Source organism: Eretmochelys imbricata, chromosome 1 (genome assembly GCF_965152235.1).
Source record: "Eretmochelys imbricata isolate rEreImb1 chromosome 1, rEreImb1.hap1, whole genome shotgun sequence".
Lineage (NCBI taxonomy): Eukaryota > Metazoa > Chordata > Testudines > Cheloniidae > Eretmochelys > Eretmochelys imbricata.
The window spans coordinates 354,343,055-354,352,598 of NC_135572.1; positions in this window are offsets into that span (position 1 = coordinate 354,343,055).

Sequence of the window (9,544 nt, forward strand, 5' to 3'; positions counted from 1 at the left end):
ATCCTCAGCTATACATTCGATCATAAATGCAAGGGCCAGGAGAGCCAGGAAGGCTGTAGCAGTCACAGCTGAATGAATTGCACTTTCCAGTCCCAGGAGCAGCTTTCTCTGCCGACAGCAGAGAAACAATGAAAATAAATTGATCTGAATAAAACGTGACACCCCATCACCATGCCATCGTAACCGTTGGGATTCTGATGTCGGGATTCTGATGTCAAGAGCAGGCTCCCATGGCCTGTCAGCGCTAAGACAAAAGACAAAGCAACGGAAAATGTGGCTCAGCTTATTTGATTATGTGTTATTGGTTTCAACAAGTTCGGGGATCGGGCACATCTGACTGGCAAGTGTGGTCAGAAATGCATGCAGCTGTGTGCCTGAGCTGGGGAGAAAGGACTGTGGGGGCGTTTGCCCAGCAGGCACGGAGAGGCTGAGCCGAGGACAAATGCAAAGAGAAAAGGTCAGTGTAGTGTTTCCCTCCCCTTGGCCACAGCCGTCTGAAAGCTGAATAAAGGATTACGGGTCACACAGAAAAATTCTCAATGCCAAGAAACCCACCCATGCTTTCAGACACGGTTAAAGCCACCCAAACTTGAGCATCCCCTCGGTCCCTTTCTTGTAATGCTGAGGATTGTTTCCGCGTGGGCCTAAATGCATGTGCTGATATAGCCTTTGAGCTGCTTTTCAATTTGTTTTACTCCAGGGAACCTCTGATCCAATAAACCCCACATAAAAGCAGCAAACTGTGCTCTTCCGTTCAGCTCTGTGCATGACAGCCAGGATGTGGTTAGAAAGGCAACATCAGCATGAAGGAGCGAGCCATGATTTTCAAAAACAGAGGCCTAAAATGAGGTGCCTACGTCCATACTGAGATAGCTAAATATTTGGTCTGATTGAAAGGTGCCGACCACTTTTTTTAAAATGAGTGGAGAGGGAGGGTGGCCCAGTGGTTAGGGTACGAGTCCTGGACTTGGGAGACCTGGGTTCAGTGTCTTGCTCTCTGTGACCTGGGGCTAGTCTCTCTGGGTATGTCTACACTGCATTGTGGACCTGGGTCTGTGGGACCTGGGCATGTGGACTCAGTGGATAGATCTACACTGCAATTAGACACCTGCAGCTGGCCTGTGCCAGCTAACTCGGGCTCGCGGGGCTTGGGCTAAGGGGCTGTTTAATTGCAGGGTCCTAGAGCCTGGGCTCCAGTCTGAGCCCGGAAGTCTACACAGCAATGAAACAGCCCCTAAGCCCAAACCCTGCGAGCTTGAGGCAGCTGGCACAGGCCAGCTGCAGGTGTCTAATTGCAGTGCAGACATACCTAGTGTTTCCAAGCTCACCCTTGAGTGTCCACACTACACGATAAACTGGGCTTGCAGTTGCTGGCCCTGGGTCTCGCAGCTTGGCTAATGTCTCCATACTGCACTACACGGGCCTTCTGACTTGGGCCTGCGGCTTGTTCACATTGCAAAATGACAGGACTTGGGCTCTGACTCACGCCACTACCTAGGCCTTGCTTACCTGAGTCAGACTGATTTATGTCTGACAGAAGGCAGGGCGTGGCTCAGGCTCAAACCCGAGTCAGAGCCCAGGCTCAGTGTACAGTGAAGACATCCCCTTTGTGTCTCAGTTCCCGAATAGTACAATGGGGCTGACAGCAATGCCCTCCCTCCCACTGGGGTTATGAGGGTGAATATATTAAACATTGTGAAGCGCTCAGGTACAACAGTAAGGGGGGAGAGTTAAGTACTGTAGATGACGATTTAGATATCTAACTATGGAGACAGGTGCTTAATTTCAGGCACTCCTCTTTGAAAGTCATGGCCCATGTGTGTGTGTTTAAGTGGTGGGCGTGTGTTACAAAGAAGCCACAGGGTGATTGAAAGTGAAAAGATATTTTAAAATTCAGCAACATTGTGTGATCTCTTGGAGAGAGCACTGGACTGGGACTGAGGACACCTGGGTTCTATTCCCAGCATTGCCACGAGCCTGCTGGGTGACCTTGGGCAAATCATGCCACCCCTCTGTGCCTCAGTTTCCCCTCCCATCCTTTGTCTATTTGTACTGTAAGCTTTTGAGGCAGGGACTGTCTCTTTCTATGTGTCTGTTCAGTGGCTAGTACAATGGTGCTCTAATTTCAGTTGGGGCCACTGGGTGCTTCTTTAATATAAATAATAAATGTACTTTTTCAACATTCATCTGTTTCTTTACTTCCTGTACTTCACTCAGTTTGAATAGTGGAACCACTTTCACTTTCTGTTTTAGTCAATTTCACTTTCTCATGCACTACACCAGGGACCAGATCCCCAGCTGGTGGAAACTGGCAGCGTTTCACTGAGTAAGGAGCTAAGGAGTAGGCCCACCGGGTTTGGCTTTGCAGCCATGGAGAGGTATGCTTACATACAAAAATAAACATACAAGTCTGCAACGAACGTGAATCAAAATGTAAGGATGGCATTTCTGTTCCTGTTCATGCCGGAAGCTCCGTCCCTTCCTTTCAATGAGGCACAATCTATATTTTAGATATAAAATGAGAAAAAAAGTTATGGTCTGGTGATCACCTGGTAAACCTTCACTCCAGCTGCTTTGGTCCTGGCCCTGCTGGAGAAGGTAACTGTTACTGATGACCACTAATGTGGGTTAGATTCAAACAGGCAATGCAGACCCAAAAGGGCTAGTTAACCCAGGACCAAGGCCCTGAGCTATCCAGCCCACCTTTCATTTGCCCTGGTGATCACTCTCACGATTTTATCACGAGTCTCAACATATGACAGTCTCCTAAAGACTGAATTCCTGGAGTCATGTGATTATGGGAGAATCTCAGCATTTATTAAAGGAACTTTCTAGCGCTCATGGCTACTGAGAAAAGTTTGAAAACATGAACCTTAAAGGCTCAAAAAACAGAAGGCAGATAAAAAGTACCCCAAATTTATTATTATGGTTGGAAAGCTCATGATGGTAAAATCAATCTCATCATTTTGGGAGGCCTGACTGGGGATTTTTTTAAAACATGGGGTCAGTGACCTGTGTGCACACGACTACAAATATATCTTTCCATGGTGCCAATCATTTCAGTTTCAATGGTGTTTTAAGAGTTAATGTTTGCGCTGTGTTCATTTAGTCCTCACTTCTGCCACCCACATTTGCACTGAGCAGTACTTTGCTCTCAGCCAGTTTCTGATCCTGTTACTTGTGTCGAGAAGCACCTAACTGTCTCCAGGCAGTGTGGCCTAGTGAATAGAGCAGCAGACTGGGATTCGACAGACCTTCGTTCTGCTACTGGTTTGCTGGGTGACTAACTTTGAAGCCAGGAGGCCTGGGGCAGGTCAGCCCTGTTCAGTTTGCCTAGCCTGGCTAGCCTGCCTAGCCTGTGCAAAGTGTGGAAGTTACAAGGAGGGAAGAACCCCACAGCCAAGTACTGGCTGGGGAGCAGAGTGGACAGGATGTTGGGTTTGAGTTGGGAGGTTGGGACATGAGAGCTGGAGATGCCTGGATCAGGAGGAAGCTGGGGTGGTATGTAAAGACTGAGCCCAAGAGGAGCCAGAGGCTTGTGGACTGGACTAGCACTGGGGGACTGAGGAAGAAAGCCTGGCAATTAAGTGCTAGCTGGGGTGAGAGCAGACAGGAGCTCCGATGTGAGGCAAGAAGCTGGGCTTGAGTGAGGAGCTGGCTGACTGCTATGGCTGGCCAGACACCCTTGATAGGAGGGTAGATCTGACACGGATCGTTGGGCTGATTGGAGGCCAGGCGCTGCTGGTTAGAGTGTGAGCGAGCCGGGCTGCGAGAAGAGGACTGAAGGTTGAGCCCAGTGAGGTTGGAGATCTTCCTTGTGAGACTATTTTTGGGCTTGGACTACAGGACCCCTGTGCTCTAAAAGGGGCTGAATGTTGTAAAGTGGCTTGGCCAGAGGGCCAAGTCCCATCTATTGCAGGAAGAGGCTGAAGATCATTGTGAGCAGAAGTGCCCCCAACCCTGGAGCACCCACGGAAAAATAATAGTGGGTGCTCAGCACCCCCCAGCCACAACTGTTTGGCAGCACCTCCGATTAGCTGATTGGTGGCACCGCCAAATAGCTGTTTGGCAACTGAAGGAGGGGGTTGGGGGAGGGCAGAGAGCAGCAAGCAGGCGGGGGCCCCAGGGTAGGGGCGGAGTGGGGGCAGGGCCTCAGGGCAGAGCAGGGTGAAGCACCTCCCGGGGAAAAGAAAAACTCAGCACCTATGGTTGTGAGGAAGCTGAGGTGGAAGTGCTGCAGGGCTGAGTCTTTCTGTGAGAGAGCGCTCTAAGATGGCAAATCCTGTCACAGTGACCCTGGGCGTATCATGTCCCCTCACTGCCTCCATTTCTCCATCTGTAAAATGGGGATAATGATACTGCCTTCCCTTGGAAAGTGCTTTGAGACTGACAGATGAAAAGCCCTAGACGAGGGCTAGGTATTGTCTTCAGTGGGACCATTTGTGTAGTACGTTACTAATCAGAGTAAGAGTGACAGATTTGGACCCAGAGCAAATAAAAGAAGGTGTCCGTTGTTCTAGCTTCATAGCCTATGAATGTGAGCCAAACTGTATAATTCTCCAACCTTTGTTTTCTTGCCTGTGTCAGATTCCCCACAAGTCTCCCAACCACTGCTCTGACATATGTTCCAAGCTGTATGCGCGCAGCCATCATATGTATGCACGCAGCCATCAGAAAAGGTAACAAATTCTCTGGAAGATCTCACAGGGAAGGTCTTTTGGCAGACTCCAGCGTTCCATCCCTGAATACCCTGCAATGAGATTATCAGTTTGATAACCGCCCACACTACATTGTCTGCAAAGCGACGATCAGTATTTATGGGGATGAGCATTTCCAGACTGAACAGCCCCAAGATTCTCTATATCTTGACTTTTCTTTGAGCCAAGAAAATAAAGACATGTAGCAGCAACAAGGGGAGAACCCTTGTCTTGTCCCTTCACATGCTTACATCTATCTGCAAGCATTATACCCTCAAGAGGAGTACTGGTTGATAGCTATCGAGTTATATGAGATGGGCCCCATGGGATAAGAGACGTCACAAGAAGATGCAGAGTTCTGGATCCTGTGGTGGTGATCCACTGTTCTCTCTGAGTGTGTCCCAAACCAAAATCCAGTGAGGTGCTAACGGAGGTGCCATCTCTCTGATCAGATGCATAATTAAGATAACTGGCAAAGTGGGACCCAATTTGATCAGGGGCTCTGGGGGCTACTGTAATGATGATACATCACAATACACGATTTTCAAGAGCACGGATATAATCCCAAGTATCCTGGCTTCATTTTTATTTTACCTAAGGTCCCAGTTCAATAATGCTCTTAAGTACGTGCTTAATTTTAAGCATGTGCTGAAATCTTATTTCTGTCCTTGGGATTTAAGTAGGTGCTTAGCTGTATGTATGGGCTTAAGTGTTTTCCTGAGTGAGCACCTGATCCAACCCATGTTAAAGTCAATGGAAAGATTCCCAGTGTCTTTAATGAGAGTCAGACTGGGTCTAAAATAGCCCATAGAAGTCATATGGTATCACTGGGTGCTGCTACCCAGAATTCAAATGGGCGGCGGAGACTGCAGGAACTGTGGGATAGCTACCCACAGTGCAATGCTCCAAAAGTTGACAGTTGCCTCGGTCCTGTGGACACACTCCGCCGACTACATGCACTTAGAGCATTTGTGTGGGGACACACACAATCGACTGTATAAAAACGCTTTCTACAAAACCGACTTCTATAAATTCGACCTAATTTCGTAGTGTAGACAAAACCTAAGGGAAGGTTAAAGGGGTCTGGAGAAGTGCCTGCAAATACCCAGTGATAGGCCTTGACTAGATATCCTGAGCCAATTTCTACTGTCAATGTTTAAGACTTTCTAATCAGATTACAGGATGCATTTCCACCGTTAGGAGGCTATGTCTCTGAGACTATAACAGGGTTCAAAAAAGAACTAGATAAGTTCATGGAGGATAGGTCCATTAATGGCTATTAGCCAGGATGGGCAGGGATGGTGTCCCTAGCCTCTGTTTGCTGGGAATGGGCCACAGGGGATGCATCACTTGATGACTACCTGTTCTGTTCATTCCCTCTGGGCCACGTGGCACTGGCCACTGAAGGAAGACAGGACACTGGGCTAGATGGACCTTTGGTCTGACCCAGTCTGGCCATTCTTATGTGCACACTACAGCTTATGTCAGCATAATTTTTGCTGCTCAGGGGTGTGATAAAACCACCCCCTGAGCGACGTAAGTTACACCGACATAAGCATCGGTGTGCACAGCGCTATGTCAGTGGGAGAGCTTCTCCCGCCAACAGCTTCTGCTGCTCGCGGAGGTGATTTCATCATGCCGACGGGAGAGCTCTCTCCTGTCAGCATAGAGCGTCTTCACCAGACTCGGCCCAGCTGCGCCACTGCAGTGCTGTACGTGAAGACATGCCCTGAGAGGCCACATGTTCCACTGGGTAGGGCACCAGACTGTTACTTAGGAGGCCTGGGTTGGGTTTCCAGTTCTGCCACTGACTGGCTGTGTGTCCTTGAGCATTAGAGATGCAAGGTGGGTGAGGTAATATCTTTTATTGGACCAACTTCTGTTGATGAGCGAGACAAGCTTTAAGAGCTCCTCTTCAGGCCTGGGAAATGTACTCAGAGGGTCACAGCTAAATACTAGGTGGAACAGATTGGGCTAGGCACTAGTGTAATAAACATGATTAATAATACAGTTCTGTCTGTAATACTGGAAAATCCCTGCATTGCCAGGATTCTCTCTGGCACCTCACACTTCCATGAGTTTATCCTCACAACGACCCTGTGAGGTAAGAAAATATTATCCTTGTTTTACAGAGGAGGAAGCAGGCCCAGAGATGTACAGCGATTTGCCCAAGGTTTCGCAGGAAGTCAGCAGCAGAGCCAGGGTCTGAAGCCACCTTTCCACCATGCCATTGACCAAACACCATAAATGAGACCATGCAAAAAGCAAAAGGGTTTCCAGGATTGACAAGCACAAGTGCTCAAAAATCAAGAGTCAGGCTCACCAAAAATCCCACGATTGGCTTTAAAATCATGAGATTATGTAAAAATAATAGATGTGGGGTTCTTTTGATTTGCCTTCTGCTTTTTGAGCCTTTAGGGTGCACCGGGGTCACATCTGGAAGCTTCCTCCACAGCCATGAGGGCTAGAAACTTATTTTTTCTTTAAGACCGAAGGCTGAAATCATCACAGATCCACATGACTCCAGGAGCTGGGGCTTTAAGGGAAACAATAATTATCATGAGACTTATGACAAAATCACGAGAGCTGGGAACGCTGGATTTCAGCGTGCAGCTGAGTCTCTATAAATAACAGGGACGAATCTGTCACAGTATGAAAGCTTATCATAAGTGTATGGTTCCCATAAAGCCAAGTGAATGCTCTAGATTTGTCCTTCAAGCTCTACGTATTTTAAGAGCCATCAAACAATGGCAGGCTATGCTATACACAACATCCTTGCCCAGGGCTTTATGTAAAGATGCACTGTGGCTCAAATCCTGATCACGCCGCCAGCAAAACCAGAGGAAAATTTTGCGGGGGGCAGAACTACGCAGGAGCTGTAGAAGAAGGGAGATGGAATCCTGACCCCTCTGACCTCAAGGCAGCAGCAAAGCAGAGCCATGGTCACGACTACAGCTGATTGATGCAATATAAAATGCAGCCTGCCATGTTCCCTGCCCGACCATGTGGTCATGTGCCAGCAGAACCACACTGGTTTCAGAGTAACAGCCGTGTTAGTCTGTATTCGCAAAAAGAAAAGGAGTACTTGTGGCACCTTAGAGACTAACCAATTTATTTGAGTACATCAGCCCACTGGCCCTGCTCCTGTCTGCTTATCATTGTCCTAAATAGTGATCCACAGACAGAAACCCAACACAGTGGTTTCTTCACAAAACATCAATCTCCCTTCACCGGGTTGTCACTCCTTTAATCCCTGCTGAGCTGCAAATTCTTGGCCTTTAAACTCCTTTTGAGTCTACGGCCCCCACTTTGTGGGCCCAGGATTTGGGTCTTTCAAGACCATATTGGGTTGTAAAACAAAAATATACCTTAGATTGTAAACCCTTTGGGGCAGAGACCATCTTTTTGTTCTGGGTTTGTCCAGCCCTCCCATGCACAATGGAGTCCTGATCCATGAGTAGGGCTCCTACAGACTACAGCAATATAAGTAATACTAAAACATCCCAGGTGGGTTTTCCCCTGTCTAATTTTCCAGGTGTGCAGCTGTACCTTGGTTACTTGCTTTCTATTGCATATATTGGACCCTGTACAAATTATGACAAGTTAGTTTGTGCATCTTTTTATTGAATGAAATATCAATACAAAGCGTCAAAAGAAGGATCAATGATAAATATTGCCTGAGACAAGTGATTCTATCTTTTCTTTCAGAGTAACAGCCGTGTTAGTCTGTATTCGCAAAAAGAAAAGGAGTACTTGTGGCACCTTAGAGACTAACCAATTTATTTGAGCATAAGCTTTCGTGAGCTACAGCTCACTTCATCGGCTGCATACTGTGGAAAGTGTAGAAGATCTTTTTATATACACACAAAGCATGAAAAAATACCTCCTCCGACCCCACTCTCCTGCTGCTAATAGCTTATCTAAAGTGATCACTCTCCTTACAATGCGTATGATAATCAAGTTGGGCCATTTCCAGCACAAATCCAGGTTTTCTTCCCCCCACCCCACCCCACCCCACCCCACACACACAAACACACTCTTGTTAAACCCTGGATTTGTGCTGGAAATGGAAATCCTTTATACAAGGATTTTAACTCCTTAGACCCCGAACCTGTAAGCCATTCCAGAGGTGCAGAACCAGTATTACCAATGTCAAGTGTTCAAAAATCACAAGTCAGGCCCCAAAAGCACAAGATCAGCTCTAAAAACATGAAACTTTTAAAATCATAGATGGGGGGCGGGGGGGCTCTTTGCCTTCCAGTTTCTGAGCCTTCAGGATGCACTTACTTCACGTATCCAAGCTCTTCTCTGCAGCCAGGAGGGCTAGAAATGTCCTGGTTTAAATAAAAGCAGAGATTCTCAAGTAATTTCTTAACTCCAGCAGCCAGGGCTTAAATTCCCACCCGCCCCCCAACTACTGCAAGACTCATGATAAAATCAGGAGAGCTGGCAATTCTGCAGACCCTTCCACTCCCATGGAGCAGCTTGCAGGGTTCAGTACACAGGTATTTAGGTGCCAAAGGAGGCAACTTGGCATCTAGTATAGTGTAAACCGCCGTAGGCACCTACCTGCATTTTTGGGCACCTAAATATTGCTTATTTCATCTGGCCCCAGAAGCGTAAACCCTTAGTCACACAGCTGGAGTCGTTCCAGCTGAAATCAATGGGACTGTGTGGAGTCAAGTGCTACCCAGCCCAAGTAAAGGTTGCGGAATTGGTGCCCACCTCCCCATTTGCATACACACGCATTCTTCTCATACAGAGCCGTGTCATTGGGCTGAAATGTTAAAGAGCCACCTAGATTACAAAAGCCTTCACAGAAGAGAGATTTTAAAGTTTCTTCTTCA